We start from the raw sequence: 9,932 nt of genomic DNA on the forward strand, positions 1-9,932 counted from the left end.
TGGAGCATGCAGAGACTACAAATGGAATGGAAAAAGGAATAAAAGCAAAGGTAGCAATACATGACAGGTCAAAAAACATTTTGTTGTCACCTCTGGCAGTCCTCAGACCAACCAACACCTGGCAGTGGATATTAAACAGAAAAATTCAGTCAGCTATATGAAAAAAAGCAGAAGGAAGGTTTTCTAACAGAAAAAAATGGGGTAAATAGTTACCTCAGGATGGCCCAAGATGAGTTAACTCTTTGCCTTGTTTTTTTTTTTTTCCTTTTTTCTTTTTCTTTTTTTTTAAATAGGAAAACAATAATGGTGAATATGATTAGAAGGCAAAATAGATAAATACTTCAGTAGGATTTTTTTTTTCAGCCTAGAAATGAGTAAAAAGCAGTTACACATAGTCAATTAGAGTGGACTGTCACATGAATCTGCAGAAATAGCTGAATTTGAGTACGTCTCTCAGGTCTGGGACATTGCTGTATGACTAGGGAAAAGCAAAATAATATCTGTACTTGAGAAGGGGAGAAGTGATGATGTAAACTCGAGGTCCAGTAGTCTAATTGCAGTAAAAAGCTAGGTCTTAAAAACAAATTTTCAAAGAGTAAGAGGCAATGCAAAATGCAACATTAAATATGGATTTTGCAAAGAGAAACATTGTCAGACTTTGTTCTTTCTTCCTTTGAAAGTCAAAGGAAGCCCCTCAGAGCTCATCTCTTCGGATTTCAGAGGAGCAGCTGAGGTGACATCAAAGGGAGATTAGCAAACTGAAGACACTTGAGCTAAAAGACGTGTTACAAAGTAGGAAGGAACCAGCTATGAGGGAGGCAATAAATACTAGTGGTGACAGAGGAAGGGTGAGCCTGAACAGGAATTAACAGCACTGGTCATTAAGGGTCTGCCACTGAGTTTCATATTTCCACACGGGGCTGGCACGTGAAGCAAAGGCAGCTCTTGCCACCTACCTGCAGGAGAGCTGCATAAACTCCAAGAGGCACAAAGCAGTAAATGGCTGGGTAGTTTAGGCTACAAAATTAAGACAGAGGAGACCTGGCTGCCCTCTAAAATAGACCAAAACACACACTCAGGAGAGAAAACTTATTTCAGCCACCGAGAGCAGCATGGTGAGGCTGAGCAGCAGGGGCTGGCTAGAGGATGCCAGCCCCGACCCCATCACCCATCAGGGCAGGGGGTGCCCTGGGAGCAGTGGCTGCTGAGGAATTTGGGAGCATTTCTGGCAGCATTAGCCACCGCTGGTGTTCTGACGCATCTGGGGCCATCTAGACAGGCTAATGACACAGACGTTGCTTCAAGGTGGTCAAAGCTCTTGGCTCATAAAGTAGTAGCTTGAGTTTCCTGCCTTTCATAAAAGTCAGGAGCCCTTCAGTATCCAGCTCATTCACAGAAGATAAAAATCTCTTGGCACAGGCTCCTTCCTCACTTGTAGGTTAACTTCATTGTTTAGCCTCTGCAGAACGCATAATACATCTCACCCCTGGTAATCTCCAGCAATTTTTTGACCGATCTGACTGGATACCAGCCAGGCAACACCAGTTACGGTGAGTGTGTGTGGGGGGGGTTCTTTATCTCTACACTCATTTTTCACTCTAATTTCCACAACGAGCAACACATTGTGGGGATCACACAAACCCACCCTGTCATTCTGCCCCTTTAACCTCTACTCCTGACGCACCACTGAAGATGTTTCCCGAGTCTTGCAACACTGAGGAGGTAAATGGCTTGTTCAGTAGGGTTGGCAGCAGCAACGGGACCCAAAGGAGTCATGGCTGGGTGCAGGAGATGGGATCAGCCACGTATCAGGGAAATGCTCCCAGTAACAAGTGTCTGTAAGTGCTCTAAGTACCCAAGCCCTCTGGTTGTCCTTTGGGATCATGCAGAGCAGTGGTTACAGCCAGCATCAGGTGTGTCCTCCTGCTCTGCTAGATAATGGCACAACTCCAGTGAAGTCAGCACAGTTCAAAGAAATTAAGAAGTGCAGTTTTAATTAAAATTATGAACTAATGAACCAGGTTCCCAAGGGACGTAGTAAAATATCTATCACTGAGCTTTCAGAGCCAGGCTAATTGCATAGCCAGAAAATTAACAACCCTTTGTCTGGAAAAGGCGTGGGAACTGTGCAGAGATCTCTGCACCTTCTTCAGAGACCGACGTGTCGGTGTCTTTGTCCACCCGGTCCTTTCCTCATGGCTTGCTGTGTATTTGCCAGCTGCTCCCCATCACTATTTATATACAGTCGTATAAACAGTCTGCCCCCCATCCCCAAGCTGTATCCCCTTCGTAGCCATCGTCTTGTCTCCATGAGTCTGCAGAGCTCACACAAACCTGCTGCCCGCTAGCAGTGTAGTGCTCTGTGCCAAGCCAGTAACTAAAAAACCTTTTACTATTGTCGGTTAGCCTTACACAGAAGTGTGGTTACTCATGGATGTGCCTTTGCAATTCACAAATACAGCAAAAAACCTGAAAAGCACAGTCCGACAGAGGGCATCAATATGCAGAATGGGGATTTCTCTGAACTGGGGCTGTGTGGTGTGCACGCACAGGGCCCTGAGTGCCCATCTCTGCAGATACTCAAAGCAATACTCAAATGGGTGATTTTTTTTATTTTTTTATTTTTTTATTTTTTTTTTTTTTTTTTACCATCAACTCACCTATTTCTCCTCCAGAAATTTTTGTAAGGAAGGAAGTAGTTTAGGTGAATTTACATATGAAAACTCATTTTTAATAACTTCAAGACCTAGCCCCACTTCTCATTTATTTGTCTGAAGAAACTCCTTAGCAAAAATCAGTGCGACTCGGCTCTGGTCTGTAGCAGGCATGAGAAGGTAAGAGGTACAAACAGCTGGGATCCGAATCACTAAAAGCTTCCTACTAGAAATAAACTGAAAATGAGGATCTCAGAAACACATGTAGTAGCTTTCCTACTAGCTGACTTGTTAAAAGACAGAACAGGACCACACCAGTTCACAGTGGAAAAAGTGTTAAAGTAGCACCTTTGAAAGTCCACTTCTTCATGCATTAATATTTGAAACACGAGACCCAATTTCCCAGCCATGGAAAAAAGGAAAAGAAGAAACTACACAGCTGTTAAAGCACAGGGAGCTGAAGGAGTTCATCACCTCTTAAGAGCAGTGCTTCTGAAGACCATCGCCGTCTCTGGAAGACAGCTGGAGACCAAGATAGGACACTGCAACTCGCACAGCCTGCCAGACTGATTCAGGTCAGCCCTTCAAGACACGGCTTCACTGCACAGCCCAGTCTAACCTGGTCTTTTTCATGCCAAAACATGATTCCCACATCCAAATGTGGCTCTGTGTGACAAACAGTACTAGTATGGATTGTATACCTGGATTCCTATGGCAGTGTAATTTCTTTCCACCTCAGCTCACCTCAGGTTAGAGGAGCTTCCTTAAAGAGCAGCTGTGAGCAGTGCCCAGGCCCAGAAATGCCAGCTCTCTGCCCTGGAAGCCAGGCAGGGGACCAGCTGCTCCAGCACAACTCCGGTAAAGGACCCCCAGCATCATGCTCTTGAGTTAGGTCTGACCACCCTGTATCTCCTGAAGCCTTTGCTTTGCAGGTGAGAAGGATTTTCTGAATTGCTGGGGCTAGTGGAAAAAGTATGCTGGACTCTGCTGTCCTGAGCATGGAAAGGCTGCAGAAGAACCTGCTTTTAGAAGCATTCCACTGGCATGGCTTTTCTCATGGAAAATGCCTTCATGTAATCCACAATATGGGCTTTCTTTTCTGGTTTATCTGGTCTGCCCAAGCCATGGCTTATAGTATGGGATTTGGGGTTTAAAAAAATAAAGTCAGCAAAAATTTACATACCAAACTGTGAGTGTTATTCATATTGAAATCTGTTTGTTGCTGTACCTGTGCACATGTGGGCAGATACTAACACACTCTGCCAGATAGTGATGCAGAGGAGCAGTGAACGGTGCTGTTTTTAAAGTTTCACAAAAATAAATCTTTACTGGAAAGTTGGATTAGGTTTGGACAGAACCTACAAAATAAGGCTTTCTCTCAGGCTGCTATTCTATTAGCTTTACTTTTGCCAACTTTGACTAAGGAAATGGTGCTGTTCTGCCTGCAGAGCTCTGCAGCACCCCAGACATCCTGCTGTGCTGATGGATGGAGAGACCTTGTGGGCTACAGGTCTCACAAGCTGTCTGTACAGATGTTGCAGATCCTGCAGGGGACAGCAGTCAGGCTATGTCCTGCTCCCCAGCAGTGCCCAGCACCACAGGGCTGCTCCTGCTGGCTGGGGCAGGAGGCTGTCAGCAGAGTATTTGGAGCCTGGCACCATGACTGGAGGTATTAATTCTAACTCCTGCCTGATGGTACTAGTTAAGTAGAAAGAAGCTTTGTGTGGGTGGTGAAAGAAAAAAGGGAGATTAAGGAGACAAGGATCAGAATCCGCAAATCACACAAAACCAGTTGTGTCAGGCAGGGGATAATTAACTTGCTCTTCTTCTAGACATGAAGACCTGGTGTTGATTTACAAACACCCTTTCTGACACCTGGTGAAACTGGACACCCTTGAGGATATTTTCTCTTGAATTTTTAGCTTTTTTAGTGCATAGTTTTCTCTTCACACTACAAACTGATGTGCATGCTACATCCAATACACATTCCAGCCTACTGGCAAAGACACAGACCCTTGGTGAGGACCATCACCTGGGAAAACCATTCAATACAGTTTTGGGTGCAGACATCAGCCCCACTGACAGCAAGGGGGAGTTCTCCTGAATTTCCCTTCCATGCATCTCCAAGGGCCTCTTATTTCTGCTTTACCAGCTAGTTCTTTGCCTTGTTAGAACAAGACATTCAGAAGCTGGTGCTTACATCCCACACGAGGAAAGTGTCAGTGCAGGCTGTGAACTCACACAAATCACGCCTGCTCTTCATGGGCTTGGCCATGATCTGGCCACAAGCAGGCTGCATTCAGCTATTTTCTGCTACAGCCCTGAGTATAGTTCATTCTGCTAATCAAGTTGTAAAATAAAAAGTCAGCATTAAGAGCCAGAGGTCCCTGACCCAGACTTTACAAGCACAGGCATATCAGCAGCACCAGATCAGAGAGCACACCACCTGGCTGCAGCGTGCGAAGCCATCCTTCCAGGCAGCCTGACTCCTCCCAGACCAGCACAGCAAGAAAGCAGCAGCTTTGCTTTTCATACCTTTGACACGAGAATCGGTTTCTGCAGTGTTTATTTTCAAGATGTGTGGGAAGCCTGTAAGTGGCCCAGGCACGAATTGAGGCACAAAAGGAACGAGAGGTCTTTATTACCTGACCACTGTAGAAGTCAGCTAAAAATAAGATTCAGAGGACTTCACACTTTGTCCCGAGACCAGGGGTCAAAAGACTCAATGTATATTTTCACATGTCAGAGAGGACAGAACCATCCTGCATTTAGAGAGCCCAAGGACATTCAAAGTCTGCCGTTTTGAAAAGGAAGTTGTTCCAACGCAGAACAGACAGGCAGTTATTATTCTGTCTGCACAGGACTTATTGAGTAAACCCACGTCTGCAAACCATAACTTGAAATTTTTCCCTGTCATACAATGTGCCAGACCACAGCTACATAAAATAGAGAAAACCCATTATAAGTGACCAAAGCCATTGGAAAACTGTGGAAATGTTGCCTCAGGCTGCAAGGCCCTTTCCTGTGGAAAGAAAATTTTGCAATTGTCTATTAATACTGTTTCTTTGCTGAGAAAGAGTGCTCATACACTGAGTTTCATCAAAAAGGGTTTTCATATAGGCTGTTCAAAACTCTGAATGAAAATGGAACAAGTTTCCTTCTTCATTATTCTGATTTATTCATTTCGCCCCCTCCTCTCCTACCTCATGCATCAGACATTGAAGAGAATGAGAACCCAGAGCACCGAAATAAATGCACAGGGGCAAGCAGCCACATGGCATGGAGGCACCATCACTGGATTCTCCAGGTGGTAACAGATTTTTGGACTACCAGACGAAAGGAGATGCTAAAAGAATGCTTAAAAAATGAGTTTTTGTCACTGTTCCATCAGTAGTTCAGATTATTCTTTAGGCAAAGCAGCACTCAACATAATCAGTTTTTGTACTAAGCAAATGAAGGAGCAGAAGTCAGTGAATATATGAATAACAGTGCTGAAAACTATGCAAAAAGGACAAAGTTTGAGCCTACGTAGAGCTTTACTCCCTCTCCCTCCCACGCAGAGTCACCTCCAGCAAGAATCGCCCCTCTCCTGCCTCAGAGGCCCCTCTGCAGCCAGCTGCCCCCCAGGACTCTGCTGTTTGTACATTGATGTTTGTCAGCATGCATCTTTTGAACAAGAAGGAGCTGAGGTCTTTGAGCTGAATAATTTATGTGCTGACTTTTGCAATTAATTTTTCTGAGCATCATGCAACTGCAGGCTTACAGAGCTGTAAAAGCATGGAAGCAACCAGATCTGGGGTTCAGGGTAAGCTCCAGGCTGATAAAGGAACAAGAGGTTTAATATGGAAAAAGGTTTTTCTAAAGTTCAAAGACATTGGTTTGGGCCCCTGTACAGCATCTGGGAGGAGACAAGCTCAGCTCACCTGCCTGACCCACACCTGAGCCCCATGCCCCCAGCACAGGGCTGGACATGGTCACCAACATCCCAGCACCCCTGGGATGAGAGGGGATCACTTTCTGAGGCAAGGCAGGCTTTTGGCAAAGTAACAGGAGCAGGGGAACATCAGAGCAGTGCAGGTGCAAGGAAAGCTCGCACACAGCAGAACTGCAGGCAGCTCCAGAGCACAGGGGATGTTTGCAGCACCAAGAGTGTCTGAGCAGCTCTGGGCTGTACAGCCAGGGCAAAGAGAACTCAAAATAATGAGGAAAACCAATTTGCTGGTAGGATGAGAGAAATCAGCACTGCTACTGCCAGCTGGTGGGGAGGGAGCCCTGCAGAGCTGCACAGCCCATGGCCAGGTGGAGAGGTGGAGCAGTGGGCAGTGCTGGGCTTGCAAGCAAGGTAACCAGTAATTAACACAGACATTTTTGGCCATGGAGGCAAATGAGAGCAAGGAGAGAAGTGAGGCTGTGGTACAATGATGCTGGGAAGAGAACTAGAGGTCTTTCAGACCCACAAGAAGGATCTGGAAGCTTTAATTAGTCTCCTCTACAATGATACTAGATGTGGGGAAAGGCTACAGGGAGTGAATGTTTAGACAAGGAAACAAACACATTGGAGTAAAAGGAAAATTGAGAAGTTCAACGTGGTAAAAGAGGGGAGGCCAAGTAATGCCCATCCCAGAGAGCTGGAAGCCAGCACATGGCATCTCTAGACCGACAGCAAGGCCTTCCAGCAGAGCCATGAAATCACATCATATGGGCAGCTGGGAACTGGTTGTCCAGGCCAGGCACAGGTAGATTCAGCTTTGAAGTCAAGGCTATGGTGAACAACCAGCTTCCAACACCCATGAAAAATTTGTGTTATCCTAACGTGTTCAAGATACGGGGCTGCATGGCTGGGGAGGAGGTGCCTCTTTCCCCCCCTCTCTTTAATACCTCCCTAGAGGCCCAGTGGGGTTGTTTCAGAATTCTTAAATCTGCTGAAGCAGGGAACAAGACCGGAGCTGTGTCTTTACCAGCCCCCAGGATGCAGGGAGAGGTGGCAAAGCAAGTAACAAGGTCTACAACCAACACACACATACAGGAGATCTGGGTTAGCACCGTTCAAAGGGCAACCTTACTCAGGCTGCAGCAAAGCACTACTTCACAGGTCAGAAACATTCACCGTCTCTCCCTGAGACAAAGATGTGGCAGTCCCAGCTCCTGCTATTGCAGAGCCCCACACCATGCTGCTGTCACCCCATCACCACTCACCTGGGCAGCACCAGCTGGGGGTGCGGGTGGTCTCCCCAGCAGCCTCCCTTCTTCTTTGGGGAAAGGGAAGCTGGCCGCAGAGGGTGCTCATATACCAAGGGACACCTGAGCACCTGGGCTGGCATTGCCACAGGAACAAATTGGTATCACCTGGCCACAATCAAAACTCTGGCTTGTGATGCTATTTTTTGTTTGTTTGTTTGTTTGTTTGTTTGTTTTTCCCCTAAAAAAGGCTTCTCTCCATCCGCACTGTGGGTGTCCGCAGCAGCTTCCATACAGAACCAGCACAGGCTAGGCCCTACTGCTTGTGAAAGGGATTACATGCCACAGCTGTTTGAGACAAGTCAGACCTGACACTCCATGGGTGCTTTTGTCTTCCTGGTCAGAGGTGGCTGATTAGGATAACACTTACAAAGAGACTAAAGCCGTCTCCGCATCCTCAAAGATGCAGGTTCACAGCGTGCAAAGGGGTGCCGTGCAAAAATGGTGCAGGAAGCACCACCTGGTCTGCACCCAACAGGTGTCAGGTACGGAGAGCTGCATCCTCCCTGGAGTTCTGCACACAGAAAGCACAAAAACCCCATGCTCAGGGTGAGTCATTTATTACTGTTGCTGCAGAGTCCTAGACAAAACAGATGAAATCAGCTGGCCGTGGGCAGGCCGACAAAACATCTGTTTATAGCCATCCCACGTGCTAAAACGGTGCTGCCATGTTCTGAAATCTTAATGGGACAAAATGAGAGCAAAACCACACGGCGAGCAGTTAAATGGTGTTCTTATCTTATGGAGAAATTAAGACATAGCTATGGCTCTTGCTGCGTACAAGATGAGGCTCTTTGTAATAATTAAGGAAAACACACTTGAATTAAAGGGCCTCATTGGTTTAAATTTTGAGATATTGTTGGACCAAAGGTTTCAGTGAGACAGCAGTGCTGGCTGCCTGCTCCCTCTGTTTCACCTCTGCTGGAGCTGAGGATGAGCCCCCTCCTTTACTTCCCACTTCATCAAACCATGGCCGAGGCGAAGCCGAGCTGGGCCGTGAGCGTGGCAGGGGCTCACTCAGTGTCAAACTGCTCGCCTTCCTCCCTGCCTCCCTCGGGGCTGTTCGGATTTGCTCAGGCAGCAAATGATTTTTATTCTCCTAAATTAAACCTCCTCCTTGAAGCTATCACAAGGGCAGCTGTGATCAAAGGCAAAGGGGAAAGCTGCTGGTGGAAACAGCAGTCAGCAGTTTGCAAGACCTGGGGATGGTGTAGACTGGGGTGAAGATGAGGAAGGCACCTTATCACCTCCTGTGGTCTATTGTTCAGGACTTCAAAGGGCCCGGGGCTCTGCAGCCGCTGCTAATAGCTGTTATCTTCCGGCAGCAGTAATTATGAGCTGAATGAGACTCGGAGACAGTGACTGTAAAGGGCCAATAAAGCAGCACCTTTTCTGGTTCATTTACTTGATTGCCCCTGCTTGCATTATATCCACCCCTCTAGGATGTGTCTTTTAATCCTCCAAGCTGATCTATCCACATGAATATTCACTGTCAATAGCACACTTATTACTGCTGCCTGAATATCCTGAAGCTGCTATCAATCCGTGCTTTAATCTTACACGCGGCTCCTAGGACTTCATCTACAATGCAAATGTTCAAGATGTAAAGTGTAAGGAACCAGGAGAAGAAAAAGTTAAGTCAGTAGATGCTGATGTAGTGGTTTGTGGTTCAGTTTCCTGTTAATTTTGACATTAGTGATATTGGAGTAGTAACTGATCTGGCAGCTTTTGTTGAAAGGCTGTGTATTATTTAAGCAGAAACCTGTAAACTTCACACCTATGTGCAGCAAAGGGGCACGGAAACAGCTGCAGTGAGTCAGAGCAGTGGTGCATCTCCACTGGGCATGCCAAGGGGAGAGGAAATGTCCAGGAGAGCTGGTGGAGATGTGTGTCCTCCCTGCATCTGGAGACACTTGGTGCTGGCATTGTGTTTGAATTTGTGACAGCCCATTTTTGTCTTCCATGAATCCAGTGAATCATTTTTTGAACCCTTGTAAAATTTGGGCAACTGCTATGCCACACGGCAGAGTTTCACAGCTC

Source organism: Aythya marila, assembly GCF_965140915.1.
Source record: "Aythya marila genome assembly, chromosome: 9".
NCBI lineage: Eukaryota > Metazoa > Chordata > Aves > Anseriformes > Anatidae > Aythya > Aythya marila.